This window comes from Eschrichtius robustus, chromosome 18 (genome assembly GCF_028021215.1).
Source record: "Eschrichtius robustus isolate mEscRob2 chromosome 18, mEscRob2.pri, whole genome shotgun sequence".
NCBI classification, from domain to species: Eukaryota; Metazoa; Chordata; class Mammalia; order Artiodactyla; family Eschrichtiidae; genus Eschrichtius; species Eschrichtius robustus.
Window position 1 is genome coordinate 7,668,494 of NC_090841.1, and position 14,574 is coordinate 7,683,067.

Consider the following 14,574-nt stretch of genomic DNA (forward strand, 5'->3'; position numbering starts at 1 on the left):
TTATAGGGTTGCTACAAAGCTTTTGGCATGCTCTAGAAACACACATGTGGTAGTGATGTGGGCTCAGAGTACACATCCTCAGTTGAACCTACTGTATTACTGCCTGGCAAATCTCCATAAAAGATTGTGCAACAGAAACAGAACTGTCTGTCAGACAGCACCACTCATCCAGGATTCCAGAAGTCAAAGGGAAAGAGACGTCTTCTGAAGATGCCTTCATTCCACACCATATTTAGAAACAGGGTCAAAGATACTATCACAATTTTCTCCAATTGCTATACAGGCACCTTCTTAAGATTCCCATCTATTCAGCTCTTTCTGTTTCTTCTAGCTTTCTGTTTCATGATTATTCTAAATTCTTTGGTTATTATCTGTTTGTTCATACATTGTTAGAATTCTAGTATAAGAATAAGAAATTTGGAACAGGTCCTATATATGCCCAAGAACATAAACCAAATTACTGAAACTTCTGGAAAAGGAAGAAAAATAATCTCACTTTGCTATGACATTAATCTATATGAATTAAACAGGAAAACATACCTCTCCATAGCTAATGAAAAAAAACACGAGTTCCAAGTAGTTCATACTGATATTTTTACTATAAGGACTTGGAGTCAACATACGAGACTCTGAGTCCAAGAGAAATTATTTGGTAAGAAATCAGGAGGCAAGAAAACAAAGCTTAAACAGAAATTAGAGGACTTATTTTAAATTAATGATTAAGAATTTTAATGTCCACTCTCATCAAATATATGACTGCTATTTTTTCAAATCAGAAAATATATGTTTATCTAATAAGCACAGGAACGATACTGGCTGTTGACATAAAAACGTTGCAAACACTATTCCTCCCTTCACAGAAGAACAGCATGCTGACCCGGAGTTAGCATTAGTTTTAGAATCCTAAACCCTGGGTGCCTTCCTACTCCCAGGTCCACCAATTACTGATTATATGAGCGTATCACTTAACATTTACAAGCCTCATATTCTTCCTCTGTAAATGGGGATGATTAATACTTAACATGGGCTTCCCTGGTGGCGCAGCGGTTGAGAATCTGCCTGCCAATGCAGGGGACACGGGTTCGAGCCCTGGTCTGGGAAGATCCCACATGCCGCGGAGCAACTGGGCCCGTGAGCCACAACTACTGAGCCTGCGCGTCTGGAGCCTGTGCTCCGCAACAAGAGAGGCCGTGACAGTGAGAGGCCCGCGCACCGCGATGAAGAGCGGCCCCCGCTCACCTCAACTACAGAAAGCCCTCGCACAGAAACGAAGACCCAACACAGCCAAAAATAAATAAATAAATAAATTTACTTAAAAAAAAAAATACTTAACAGAATTTTTTAAATCTATTTTTCATTGAGGTATACCATATATTCAGTAAAATGTACATATATTAGGTATACAACTCAATAAATTTTGGTACTGTATAACCACCAGTAGAACAAAGAGCATTTCCCAATACCCCAGAAAGTTTTTTTCATGGTCCCTGTTAGTAAATATCAGCTGGTAAAGGTAACCACTATTTTGACCTTACTATCATAGATTAGGTTTGCCTGTTCTAGTTTCATAAAATGGAATCCTATAGTACATACTCTTTCAACATTACCTGTGAAATTCATCCATGTTCCTGTATATAGCCATTTATCTTTCTTCACTGCTGTGGAGTATCCTATTGCATAAATATACAACTTATCAATTCTGTGAATGGACACCTGAGCTGTTTTCTGTTTGAGGTTTATTATTAAAGCCTCTATGAATACGGGAATTATCCTCATGGTAAACAGAAGCATTCATTTCTTTGGGATCTGTACCCAGGAGTAGAACAGCTGCATCATAAAGTGTACATAAGATTAGTTTTAGTAAATATAGCCAACGGTTTTCCAGAGTAGTGATGCCATTCTACATTCCCATCAGCCATGTACGAGAGTGCCAGATGTCCCACCCTAGTCATTCTGGGCCGGTGGGTGGGGGGGGGGGTGTGTAATGGTGTCTCATTTTGGTTCTACTTTGCCTTTCTTGAATGGCTACAGATGTTAAACACCTTTTCAACAAGATGCTTATTAGCCATGTGACTATCTTCTTTTGTATAGTATCTGTTCCAGTCTTTAGTCCATTTTTTTTCAACTGGGTTGCCTGACTTTTTCTTATTGATTTATTGATCGTTGTTCTTTATATATTCTGGATACAAGTCCTTTGTCATACATATGCATTGCAAACATCTTCTACCAGTATATGGCTTGCCTTTTTTTTTTAACTGCCTTTCTACCAGTATATGGCTTGTCTTAATGGTGTATCTCTGGATGAAAAGAAGTTCATAATTTTAGAATTCTGACTTACTGATCTTTTATCTTTAATGCTTTATTGTCCTGTTTAATAAATCTTTGCTACCCCAAGAAGATGATGATATCCCTTCCATGTTTTCTTCTGGAAGTTTTATTTTATTACCTTTTTACATTTTAGGTGGTGATCTATTTCAAATTAGTTTTTCTATACGATGTGAGGTAAGGGGTCAAGATTTTCCTCACCACATGGACATTCAATTAACCCAGAAGCACTTACTGACAAGACCCACCTTTCCCTACTGAACTGCAGTGGTGCCTCTTCATAAATCAAGTGACTCCATAGAATTTAACCTTTAATAAGTTCTAGTTCTAAAAAGAACTTTAGAAATTTTAGTTATTTGCTATCAGAAAATTATAAACAAATATTTTAGTATGATATATTCCAGAGTCTGTTCAAAATATTAATTTTTCAACAAATATCTGAACTTTTGATGAATGCAAGACACTATGCTACATAATATAAAAGGCTTTTTGTATACTGTGTTAAGTCGTCCCTCACTATCTAACAAGCAAATCAATCACACTCAGAAACACGTGGAGTACTACAAGCCATGCTGATACGAGTTGTTTTATATCCTCAAGGGTACTTTTTGTGCAAAAAATCTCTTCAAAGGTTTACTTTGATTTTTTTAAATGTTCAATTTATTAAAGTTAAAACTGCAAAAATTCAGTTAGTCCTTAAAGCTTTTAGATTCACTCACACATCTTTTTCTGTGTACAAGAGTAGCAGATTTTAGGAGTCACTTAAGAGGCTTTTGAATAATGCTTGATGCCATTTACAAACCTGGCTAATTAAATGCCACTAAAATTTTTAACATACATTTATAAATGTAATATATTTTATTTCCTTCTTAGTTCTTCAATTGTCTTACTTAACAAAGCATAACTTACATATAAGTACTTTCATAAACTTAGTAAGTTAAACTTATAAATGAGGTAAGCCTAATTTCTCCTAAATGTTCCCCAAAAGTACTTACGTTAACGTAAGTTTTCATGTAAAATCACAGATCTAAATTATTCCATAATACACTTAAAATTGGAATTGCATGCTTATCACCCTCATTAGCCATACTGTCTTAAATTACAAGTACATAAAAATAATAAATAAATATGTACATATCCCTTAACAAAAAATACTACTATTACAGTTTTGAGTCTCTTAGACATTTCTATTCTTAATTCTAAATGTCACTGGGATTGAAAGATGCTTACCCACTACAGAAGACAATTATCCAAGTTAACCAAGGTAATATTTAGCCAAAACTTTCAGCTGGTATGAGATCTGGAGCTGCAGACATACTTCTCACACCAAATATTATACAGTCCCATTTAATATCACGGGGGCTGCCCTCTTAGCATTTTGATGTTACCCACAACTAGGTATTTCAGCAAGAACAGGGGCGAGATTCTTGTCAGAGACTCTGATGGGACGTACTAATCCTTATTTAAAGTTGCTAAGCTAGTCATTCTATCACTTCTAAGGTAGGGGAAGGGGACGATAACATTACTAATTATTTCGTCTAATGGTAGAATGCCACTACTCCCAGGCAGGTTGATTATTTAATTTTACCTTGCTCTTCTTTGGTTCTAAAGATAGGCCCTTGCCTTTTCCATTTAACTCTAAAGACCTCTGAACTTGAAAAACTTAAAATATTTAATTTATCTTATGTCTGACTCTAAAGACCTTAAAACTAGATGGACAATGGCATTCTTTCAGAGTATAGGGACTATACAACTTTTACAGATTATATTAAAATACTACCAGTTGAACTTTAAATATCTCATAGTTCTCTGTCTAGTTTATAGTCAAGTTCTGAAAATATTCTACTGATTTTCAAAACACTGGAATACAAAAAAATATGATATAGTCCATGCATTCAAGAAGCTTATAGTTTAGCTAAAAATATATACATATTTTATGTATTATATTGGACATCCCTTTCTATCCACATATAAATCCTGCAACTAAAGCCTCGCTGAAGAAGAGTTCCCAACTAAACTATAAATAGAAGTCCTCAAAAATAACAAACTGGAGGATAAGACCCTCAAGAACTTATGATAAATATATAGATACAGTTTCTCTCTAATGAATTGAATTTTCTATCTTTCAGTTTTCTTTTCTGTAACATTTAAAAAAAAAATTCTGGATAAAATATAACAAATATCCTGTTTATACATAGGTGATCTTACCAGAAGATAAGAGAAATACCTAACAGCCAAAAAATAAATAAAATACAGCTGACGGCATGGCAGTCCTTGAGGGTTTCCAGGTCTCAGCCACCTAAGGGCTTGAGATTTAATGAGCACAAAGTGAGGCCTGAGCCAAGACCTGAGGCCTACAAATGTCAAAGCTGAACTGAGACGGGCAAGTGAAGCCAGGACTCTCAAACGGCACACTTTAAACACGCACACGGAAGAAACAAGTCCGTCTGTCCATCTGAGCCTATGCTCTACATGTGTGGAGTAAGGTACAAGAAACAGTAACCAGGGCCTCCACTCATGTGATTTGGGATTTAGTTTTATACTCCCTTAAGTGAAGAAATTTACCTGAAAGTGGTCCAGGCAGGTGACATCCTGAAGGCACCTGGCTGAACCCAACACAGACCCTCTGAGGAGTGACATCCCCCTAAACAAGCCACACATTAGAATGACTCAAACCTTGAAGGGACATTCTCAACTTTACCACAAACAAGAGCCATCAGAAATAACCAAAAAGATAAGGCTCCAAATAACTTCTGATAATAGAACTATCAGTTATGAACTATAAAAATGAATGTTTAAAATGGTTAAAAGCATAAAAAAGAATTTGAAACAAAAGAAACACAAGTCTTAAGTAGTGTTAAATAAAAATAAATCCATATTCAGATAATCTGTAGTGAAACTATTTAACACCAAGACAAAAAATAAAATCATAAAAACAATGAGAGAGGAAAGAGAAGTTATCTACAACCGACAATTAGACTGCGCATGCAAACCAGAAGGCACAGCCCTCCTGTCACTAATGTCATCTGCAAAGCATAGAGAGAGTGGGGCTGGATATGAGGAGCCGAAGTGAATATGGAACGAGCAGGGGGACAGCACTAGGGAACAAGAGGAGGAGATGAGAGAAGAAGGGGCCACAGTTAGAAAAAAAAAAAAAAAGAGGAAGGAAAATACAGTGTAACAGAAGCCAAAGGAAGAGGAGCATTCCAAAGAAGAAAGATGGTAAATACTATCAACTGCTACAAAAGTTAAATACCTTAACTCTTGAGAATTTGGCATTCCATTTTAAATTAGGAAGCGGTCTTCAAGAAGTCAGTCCCATACTGCAAAGAATAGAGATCCAGGATTTCTACTCATTAAGGAAAGAGAAGCAGTGAAAGGCAACCCAGGGAGGGCACACGTCACAGCAGTTTGCCAGAGGAAAGAAGAAGGGAGAAAACAGTGGTAAAGCGCAGCAAGGCAAAGACTTCTTTCAAGAAAAACAAAACTGATGTGTTATGATTTCATTCTGACTTAGCACTATCTTGTTCCCATTCCTTAGTTTATCTCTAATGAATTAAAATTTCCATCTTTCAGTTGTCTTTTCTGTAACATTAAAAAAAAAACGATAGACATACCAAGTTTTTAGGCACTCATTGTAATAAATACCTAGAATTCCAAAATAAAGATTTCAAATGAATGACTACTGAGTTCTACAAAATAAGACAAATGCTTCCCAGAAAACTTACATAAAAGAAATAAAATAGCCAAATGGAATGGATGTCCCCTCTTGGGACACTTTAGGTGAGAATTTAAACCCTGGAAAACACCTGCACCCCTGCCGTCACTCTCAGATGATCTTGCTTGCTCTTCTTCCCTCATCGAAATAATCAGGAGAGAACTTCCACAAGCGCTCACCTCCGCATCTGCCCACTTCTCTGCGTCCACAGCCTTTCTAACTAACTGCCTTCCCTCCGGCTACTCTGAATCAGCTATCCTGCCCCGCTCCACCTGTACACTGGATTCTGCCTCCTCTTGCCTGCTCAGGGACATCGCTCCACTAGTGCCTCTTTCTCCCAGGCATCGTCAATCTTCCCCTTTCTGCTGCAGCATTCTCATCAGCATACAAAAGTCTCTGAAACAACAACAAATTTTGATTCCACTTCCCCAGCTACCACTCAACTTCCATGCTCCCCTCTTCAACAAGACTCGCTGAAAGAACTGCACGCGTTCATTGTTTTCAATTCCTCTCTCCCCATTATCTGAACCCACTCCATTATTCTCCACCATTCCACCCAAACCACGCATCATGGTCACCAGTGAGCTCCATGTTGCTAAATCCAATCCAATTCTCAATCCTTATCTTACTTATTAACCTACATGCAGCATTTGATAAAGTTGCTTAGAATCTTTAAGCTTCAGTTTCTTCTAAAAAACAATAGGGATGATGTTAATAGTACCTATTTTAGTCGGTGGTTGTGAAGATTAAGAAAAAAGCCATGTAGAGAGTTTATTAGCATAGTACCTGGTTCACAGTTAAAAACTCAATAAATGTCAATGATTATTGGTTAATCAGCACTGCTACCTAATTCTTCCCATAGTCTAAATACAGAGTCGATCCCACACTCCAGAAACAGAATTGTGGAAGAGAATATGACTCCAGAATGTTTAGAAATGAGTATAATCTCAACCTGCCAATCATACTCAGCAATAACCTACTCTACCATATGAAGAATGACCTTAAAACTTCTTTCTTAAAATTCCATACTTGCTGATGATTCCTAAGTAACTGCTACTAATCCCAATCTCTCTTAAACTCTGGTTCTCATTTCCAATTCCTATTCAACAGCTTCATCTAGATATTTAATTACCTGCTCCAATTCTCTCATTCTCTTATCTCATTAATCACCAAATCCAGTCCATTCTACCTCAGTAATGGCTCTCACACCCATTTTACAAGACTGTAAGCTCAGGAAGGCAGGGACTGTGTCTGTTTCTGCATCCCACCGTATCCCTACCATAGTACTGGCACCCAGCATAGTACTTGGTATACAATAGGTGCCAGCATCCTAGGTTAAGCTTTCCAGAATGTCTGGATTATTTTTCTGATGGTTCCTTGAGGCCAAGGTCTGTGCTGTTTTTTTTAATTACCTTTATACTTTCCACAGGGCCAAAAATAAAGTTGAGTATATGATGAATGCTCATAAAATATACGTTGGATAGAGCAATAATAGTGTTTTTCTTCCTAAGACTTGAAAACAACTTTACAAAACAATCTCATCATGATGTACATTTTACAGAGGTGAAAAATGAGGCACAGAGAAGTGAAATTAACTTGGAGGACCACTCAATTAGTGGTGGAACTGATACAAAAGCTTCCTCTCCTACCTCCCAATCCCAGGAAAATTTCCCAGAGCCTGGGTGAGATACCAGTAAGGATGAGACGGCAGTTTACTATCTATCGGTACTTGACCTTGGCTTTAACTGATCTTTTTCCAGTGCAAACTAGGATTTAATAGGCGCGCAGTTACTTAATCTATTAGGGTACCCAAAGAAAACATAAAGCAACAAATTTTAATACCAAGTCAACAAGAATTTCCTCTTTGCTGAAATGCTACAGAATAGCACAAATTTGATAAAAATCAATCATCCTATCTATCTGTATACAGAAACACTCTATGCCATTTCCCTTGGTTCCAGATGAAATAACGTTAGAGAGCCTATCAGAGTTCTCTTTTTCAACCTGTATGGAAAAAGCCAAATGATTATTTTCAGGCTTGTGTATCCTGTTGCTACTGCCATATCTCCCAAAAGATGTAACTTTAAAAGACTTACACATTTACTTTTTAAGTTGAATAAAGAATACTTTATTGAATATAATCTATGCCAAATACTGTTCCAATACAGAAAATCTTAGCTTCATGGCCTCAGGTCTCACCAGGAGAGATCATTTTTAAATGGCCTCATTAAAGAGAATGTGCTTAATAAACTTACATGGAAAATATTATAAAATAATTTAATTAATACAAGATACTTGTAACTTAGGACGCTAAGAATGATCTGGAGGCTTCATCTCTTTGGAGTTTAATTCTCATATTGCCAGAACCTCCCATTATAATCCTACTTTTGTAGCTCAATTTCCTCATACTTAAGGCAACAAATCTAATTCACTTTAAAAGGTTGTTCTGATTTATCCAAGCAGCTGCTGGTAAACAGGATCACGATTAAACCCAGAGGACACATGACATATAAGGCATAACTTCGAACAATGTGGCAAACCACCATCGAAAACCACCAGTGGTAATGGGCATTACCTCACTGTGCCATAACAGGGAGAGAGGAGAAGTTTTGTGTTAAAGTCCATGAGGTGAAAAGGACAGACCCACAAGCAGGGCTACCAAATTAGTGGCTAACAATAAACCCAACAGATGCGTCCCGGAAACATTTTGTACAAAACAAGGTAAATTATACTTTCCGACTGGCCTACACTGCAATTTCAGTGTGGTATTCTCAAAGAGAAATTTTTTTAATTACATTATTTATTTCATCGAGCATTTTCAGCTTCTTTATTCTCCTACCACCTCTAGTAAGAATTTAATCAAGTGGTTAATAGAACTATATATATTAGGATATATAGATAAATATCAAAATAGACCCATAGATACTACCAAGTATGTGCAGCAAAGTAACATGGCAGAGTGGATATAAATAAGACTCCTGAAGTGAGGAGATCTGGGTTCAAATCCTGGCTCTGCCACTTTCTTGTTCAGATGACTTTGGGAAAATAACAAACTTTGTAAGCTTCAATTTCCTCAGCTGTAAATGACAGCTTCATATGATTTATTCATAACAATAGATCAGCAATAGTAATATGGGTACACAATACAAGGAGCTACTTCAGAGGATCACTGTAGGTTTAAATAAGATAGTGCTTGTAAAACATAAATTGACCGATAACTAGTTATCATGCTTTTCCTAAAAATGACTGCCCACTTCATGAGACTTGGACATTTAAAAAACCATATTCTCTCTGCCAGAGTTACTCAAAATGTTTCAGAAAACTAAGGATTTATATAGAATGTACAGGAAGGAAAAAAAATTCCTTAAGGAATTTTACAAATGAGGCTATGTCATTTTTAAAATTCTGTTAGCCTCTTCCTATTTATCTGAAAGAACGCTGTAGTCTTTCATTTCAGAGTTGATGATTCACTTTACTTATTACATGCCAGTTACTGTCCTAAACATTCAATTTTCTTAATTAATTCCATGAGGTAGACACCCCCATTTTACAGACAGTGAAGCTAATGTTTAGAGGTTAAATGACTTGCACAAGGTCATAAGGCAAAGAGGTGTCAGAAGTAGAATTCAAACTCAGATCTCGTGGGCTCCAGTCAATTGTCTTCCTATTACACCAAGAATATCTAAGGACTATATCCACTTTTCACTATCTCTAGGTGGAAATTTTAGTACTTTTGTTTTATACGACCTGTAGAAGAAACAAAATTATAAAAGGAAAAAATTATACAATTTTTACCTCCCATAACTTTTAACCCTAAACTTACAATCTTAATATTTGCTTATTCTATCAGCTCATGCACACATTCTGTGCTACAAACCTGTGTAAAGTTTACTTCATTAACATCTGCCTTACATAGGTATCACTATGATGTTATTACTTGGTGAAGGATCTGTGGATTTGCTTATGTAAAGATTTTATTCTTAAAGTTTAAAACTGCTAATCCCATGATACTACTCAAGGTATTAAACAGAATTCCTTCACTAGTAGAACCTTGTGGAGTTGTTGGGTGTTTTTCCACTGTTGTTGATGATATATGTGGAAATGGGAATCTTTTTTTCCCCAGGCAATATACAATCTTAGATTTGCTTTTATTAAGGATTTCTGATCCACAGAGAAAAACAAAAAAATACACACAATGGTTACACACAAGGGAAACTTTTTTTAAAATTTAGTATGGAGGAAGGAGGTTTGGAGAAACATATTCTGGTCCATTCATCTTTCACTTTCATTGAGAATAACGATTAAAACACAAGTATAAAAATAAGTCAGATCTGTGCTATGGGCAGTTAAAGGAGGCCAAAGAAAAAGAAATAATTGCACTCCTCTAACGAGGAGAAGTTTTCAGGAAAGTGTTCATCAATGGGAAAATGCCAGCCACACTTTCTATTCAGTCTGAGCCACAGATATTAGATATCAGAGTTATTATCTGTGGCCACTGCTTTCTGAAATACATCATGGTGCTCTAGCAATTACGAACAGGTACTTCCTATACTGAAAGTTATTCCCAGGACCAGATGGCTTCACTGGCGAATTCTACCAAACATTTAAAAAAGAATTAATGCCAATCCTCCTTGAACTCTTCCAAAAAACTGAGGAAGAGGGAACACTTCCAAACTCATTTTATGAAGCCAGCATTACTCTGATACCAAAGCCAGATAAGGACACGATGAGAAAAGAAAACTATAGACCAATATCCTCAATGAATACAGAGGCAAAAATTCTCAACAGAATATCAGCAAACCAAATTCAAATTCTATTGGTCTATAGAAAACTATAAATCAATATCCTCAATGAATACGGAGGCAAAAATTCTCAACAGAATATTAGCAAACCAAGTTCAAATACGACATGACCAAGTGGGATTTATCCTTGGGATGCCAGGGTGGTTCAACATATACAAATCAATAAATATGATACACCACATCGATAGAATAAAAGATAAAAATCATATGATCATCTCGACAGATGAAGATAAGCACCTGACAAAATACGACATCCTTTCATGATAAAAACCCTCAACGAATTGAAGGAACATACCTCAGCATGATGAAGGCCATATACGACAACAGCTAACATTATACTCAACAGTGAAAAATTGAAAGCTTCTCTTCTTGAACAGCAACAAGACAAGAATGCCCACACTCTCATCACCCTTATTCAGCATAATACTGGAAGTCCTAGCTAGAGTAATTAGGCCAAACAAAGAAATAAAAGGCATCCAAATTGGAAAGGAATACGTAAAATTGTCTTTATTTGCAAATGGTATGATCTTACATATAGAAAACCCTAAAGACTCAACCAAAAAACTATTGGAAACTAATCAATGAATTCACTAAAGTTGCAGGATATAAGTTCAACATACAAAAATCAGCTGTGCCTCTATACATTAATAACAAAACATCTGAAAAAGAAACAAAATTATCCCATTCACATTGGCATCAAAAACAATAAAGTACTTAGGAATAAATTTAACCAAGTGAAAGATCTGTACAATGAAAACTACCAGACTTTAATGAAAGAAATTGAAGAAAACGCAAACAAATGGGAAGATATCCTACATTTATGGATCAGAAGATTAATACTGTTAAAATATCCATACTACCCAAAGCCATCTACAGATTCAACACAATCCATGTCAAAATTCCAATGGCGTTTTTCACAGAACTAGAAAGAAGAATCCTAAAATTTGTATGGAAACACAAAAGACCAAAAATAGCCAAAGCAATCATGAGAAAGAAGAACAAAGCCAGAGGCATCACACTTCCTGATTTCAAACTATACTACTGATACAAAACTATAGTAATTAAAACAGTATAAAAACAGACACATAGACCAGTGGAACAGAATAGAGCTCAGAAATAAACCCCTGCATTTACAGTCAACTATTATGTGACAAGGGAGCCAAGAACACTCAATGGGGGAGAGGATAATCTCTTCAACAAATCCTGTTGAGAAAACTGGATAACCACAGTGAAAAAATGAAATTGAACCCTTATCTTACACCACTCACAAAAACGAACTCGAAATGGATTTAAAAGGCTTAAACACAAGGCCCGATACTGCAAAACCCCAGAAGAAAACACAGGAAGGAAGCGCCTTGATATTGGTCTTGGCAATGATCTTTTTAGATGACACCAAAAGCACAAGCAACAAAAGCAAAAATCAACAAGTGGGATGACATCAAACTAAAAAGCTCCTGCATAGCAAAAGAAGCAATAAAAATAAATAAATAAAAAGGCAACCTACCAAATGCGAGAAAATATTTGCAAACCATAAGTCAGATAGGGGGTTAATATCCAAAATGTTAAGTAAATATATATAAAGAACTCATACAATTCAATGACAACAACAACAACCCAATTAGAAAATGGGGAGAGGAACTAAACAGACAGTTTTCCAAAGAAGACATCCAAATGACCAACATGTACATGAAACGATGCTAAACATTACTAATCATCAGGGAAATGCAAATCAAAACCACAATGAGATATTACCTCGCATCTGCTGGAATGACTATTATCAAGAAGACAAGGGATAAGGGTTGGCAAGGATGTGGAAAGAAGGGAATCCTTGTGCACTGTCGGTGGGAATGAAAATTGGTTCAGCCACTACGGAAAACAGTATTGAGGTTCCTCAAAAAATTAAAAATAGAACTACCAGACCATCCAGCAATTCCACTCCCGGGTACATAACCCGGGAAAGAAATAAAAACAGGATACTGAAGAGATAAATGCATTCCCACATTCACTGCAGCTTTATTTACAATAACCAAGATATGAAAACAATGTAAGTGACCACTAACAGATGAATGGATAAAGATGATGTGGTACACATATACTACAATGGAATATTATTCAGCCGTGACAAAGAAGGAAATCCTGCCATTTGCAACAATATGGATAAAACTTGAAGGCATTATGCTAAGTGAGTTAAGTCAGACAAAGAAGGACTAATGCATGTTACTTATATGTGGAACCTGAAAAAGCCAAACTTGTAAAAACAGCGAGTTGAAGGGTAGTTACCAGGGGCTGGGAGATGGGGGTGGGGGCAGGGAGTTGGGAAGACGGTGTTTAACGGTACAAACTTGCAACCAGTAGTTAAATAAGTCCTAGAAATCTAATGCACAGCACAGCGATTAAACACTACAATACTGCATCACATACCTCAGAGTTGCTAAGACACTATATCTTAATTCCCACCAGAAAAAGAAACGATAACTATGTGACGTGATAGAAGTGTTAGCTAAGGCTACTGTGATAATCCTATCACAATATATAAATATATCAAATCAACAGACTGTACACCTTAAACTTACACAATGCTATGTCAATTATATCTAAATAAAAATAGTGTCAGCTTTTAGCTTTAAACTAGAAATGTGTTTCTAAATTAATGACTTTCAGGAAAAAACAAGGTATTTATTACACATACATAATATTTTCAAGTCTGATCCATCAAAATGCCATTATATTTACTTTGGAACTTCCTATGACTCTTGAAACAGTGCTTCTTGAGGGGTAACAGTCACCTTAATCCAAAACACCTGAGGGTGGCTACATCTGAGGAAAGCACTATATTATTGTAGACCTTAGAAAAGAATCATCATCTAGTGTTTTTATAATGGGAATCATAAAATTATCTCTAACTCAGTGGAAAAAATCCTGAAGGAATAAATTAACTACTTTTCACAGTTCTTTAAATGCTTTTAGGAAATTTTAAGAGATCAACAAGCTAAATACATGATCACAGCTACTAACCAAAGGGGTATTTATTTTCTATGATGCAACACTCTGGCCACAATATACAACTTCACAGAAAAGGGGACTGAAAGCCAGAAAGACCTAAGCTCAGCTCCTGGTCTAGCCTAACTTACAGGTCAAGGTCTCCCAGACCTCAGTTTCTTTACTTGTGGGATTAACGAAGTTACTCATTCAATGTTGGCTGAATGCCTACTAGGTGCCAAACACTGTGTGAGCAGTGGAAGTTTGCTATTTGTTATTTGTTTTGAGTAAATAAAAACATGGTCCTTGCCCTTGCAAAACTCCTAATCTTGTCAAGAGACAAAGAAACACAACATAACTAGGATGAACACTGTTATGTGGGGGCAAACCAGAAAAGGCTGCAGAGAAGACAAACAGTTCAGCTGAGACTCGAAGAATGAACATGAGCTGCTTAGATGGGGACTATGGTTATTCCTCGAGGAAGAACAGACTATGCAAAGACAGGAAGACAGCAAAGAAGAAGAAGAGAGAGGTTTAATGCAGATGATGCACAGACAGAGCATCAAGGAGATAAACTTCAAGCCTTATTGCCACACTTAGGGAATTTGCCCTTCCACCTTTAAGGAAAGGTTAGGTTCCTTCAACACTAAGATTCAGGAAACTGGCTGTATGCCCAACCAGATGAATCCAGTTTGTCCACCATTTCATCTAAAGTTGTTAGTCTTTTAAAGCAAAAAAGCTCTGATGCTG

General features: G+C 36.4%; 1 protein-coding gene across 5 annotated transcripts in view; it reads right to left on the reverse strand.

Moving 5' to 3' along the window:
* Positions 1-14,574, reverse strand: part of KATNAL1 (katanin catalytic subunit A1 like 1) — a 78,755-nt gene that overhangs the window by 45,681 nt on the left and 18,500 nt on the right. The window lies entirely within an intron of this gene.